General features: G+C 37.7%; 1 long non-coding RNA gene across 1 annotated transcript; it reads right to left on the reverse strand.

Annotated features, from left to right (window-relative positions):
- Positions 1–549: 549 nt before the first annotated feature.
- LOC133708892 (uncharacterized) lies at positions 550–2028 on the reverse strand. The gene is made up of 3 exons (XR_009846114.1): positions 1849–2028; positions 911–1012; positions 550–649 (listed from the first exon to the last, which is right to left on the reverse strand). It is a non-coding gene; the product is annotated as an uncharacterized LOC133708892 (long non-coding RNA).
- Between the last annotated feature and the right edge of the window lie 316 nt (positions 2029–2344).

The following is a 2344-nucleotide window of genomic DNA, read 5'->3' on the forward strand; positions in this document are numbered from 1 at the left end:
GTTCAGGTAATAAACCAACCAGTCTCAACTATGAACAACTGGTTTCAGCATCCAATTTATCTATTTTGATCAAATGCAATGATCACCAAACTAGTTAAATAAAACCAAGTTCTGAAATAGATCGATTGAAAGAGTCATAGGCACTGGAGGATGCAGAAATATTTGTCAATGGGGGCTGGGGGAGGACTTTCAATGTGCCAAGAGGTGATAATATCTTGCCATTTGAAATAGATACAAAAAAAGAAAAACAAAAGCAGTACCCCCATCAATACTCTATTGCTATTCAGATGGACTTGAAATTCAAACAACTGTCCCTGAGGAACACCATAGTTGTCAAAGCAGCAGATAATCTGCAAATAAAAAAGCTCCAGAAAATCAAACAGATCTTAGCACCCCAAAACACACACCAATGTACATCTTGACCTCTAGCAAAAGCTAGACACTACTTTAATTATATTGGCAGTCTCAAAGCTCCAGAGTCCAAACATCGATCTCTAATATGAATTGATTTTGCAGAAACAAATAGTGAGATTGTAAAGCAAACAACAAATACAGATAACAATACCTGGTATGATATCCAAACTTCCTTTAGACCATGGGTGGCAGCAATTATTGTCAACTCTGCACACCTTTCTGATGACACACGCTTCTGTCAAAACAAATAAGATAACAAGAAATGAACAAAAAGGTAACAAGAAATGTTTTACAAGAGATGTTTAAAGCTCTTTTGACTGCTCAACTACCCCGGATAAAAACAATAAAGCGGTAAGAAAAGGAATGCCCTAGAGATAACATGCACGGCCACACTAAACTACAGATACCACCCCAAGTTATCAAAAAGATGAAATTCATGGGCATGATCGTAAGGAACAGATTTGATACACACACAACATCATTGTAAGAAACTAACCTCAGAAGAAGCTTTATTCTCTGAGCTTGCTGCACCTGTACCATTTGATGTTTCTATTGGACCAGGACAAACAATGGTCACCCCAATTCCTTTCTGATAGAGCTGCATTAAAAAAGATAAATTAACACCATTAGGGGAAGCAGAAATTATAGTTGTATCAACAATTTTATCTTGTCTTGATATATTAACTGCTTTACTAAACATGCAATTATTCTTAGTATCTTAAATTTTTATAATTAAGTCTCAATATGATGGAAAACTTTAATTAGTGAGAAATGGAAAACAGCAGATTGCGGCAACAGACTTATACACATTCCTTTTACTCTAGAGATTGGAAGTACCCATTTAAGGCATGTTTAGAGGCAAGGTGTGAAAGTACGCAAGGTGTGAAACCACAATTTCAGACAACCCATACAAACCCAAACCAAACACTCACCTCTTTTCCTGCTGAAAACTATCCCCCAAACTCGATCAAATTTCCAGTTTATGCAAAAACATGAAACTTAGTTCCAATCCCCTTATCAAAACATTGAAACTTTACCGAGTTTCTTCCTTTATCTATTCATGTCATACAACAATACAGGAAGCACTTGCCAATGACCCAAAACAACGACAACAATGACAAAGAAAATCTTCATCTAAAACTCAAATCCATCAACAAGTTCAATACTTGATCAAAGTTTGGAATTCATAATTCTCACACATTTTCATAAACCAACCGCACAACACAAAATTCAACACTTTTGATTCCTCCATGCTTCTCTTCCCTCGACAACAAACATATACAAAACGATCAATAAGTAAAACAAGTCACAATAGCAAAAGGTGTATCCAAATACAAACTCAGAAAACATGATAAACATCAAAAAAAAAAAAAATTCAGGGTCTTTATGAAAACAAACAGAGAGAACAGTATTCAAAAAGAAGAAAGATCCCACCTTTGGTGTGCTCAGATAGTTTTGGGAATTGGGTTTTCACTAAGAGTGTTGGATTGAAGTGAGAAAAGTGAAGCCGGCTATGGTTTCGCACAAGAAGAAAGGCCTGAGTTAGCAGTTAACAGCAGAAGGCATGCACATAGGAAGAAAGCGCTCTGGGTATTTTCAACTTCAAGACCCGGATTCCGGTGGCCCGAATCTCCGAGAGCAGTGATCACTTCAATGTTCTTTAATTTGGAGCTCAATCGATCCACGGAATCTCGATGACAGGAGCAGAAAACGTGGTGGCCGGTGGTGGGAGGTGGCCGGCGACTCGGCAGTGGAGCAAATCCACTGAACGGCGACTCAGCGGTGGGAAGAGACGTGGGGAAGAGATAGGGAAGAGATGGAAAACTGAGGTCTATCGGGGAGAGAGAAAACTTTTGTTTTATGAAATGAAAAAAAATAGAATTAATTAGAAAGTGTAGAAGAAAAAGATGGAGGGAAATAAAATTTTGGT

The sequence above is a fragment of the Rosa rugosa genome, chromosome 5 (genome assembly GCF_958449725.1).
Source record: "Rosa rugosa chromosome 5, drRosRugo1.1, whole genome shotgun sequence".
Classification (NCBI taxonomy): domain Eukaryota; kingdom Viridiplantae; phylum Streptophyta; class Magnoliopsida; order Rosales; family Rosaceae; genus Rosa; species Rosa rugosa.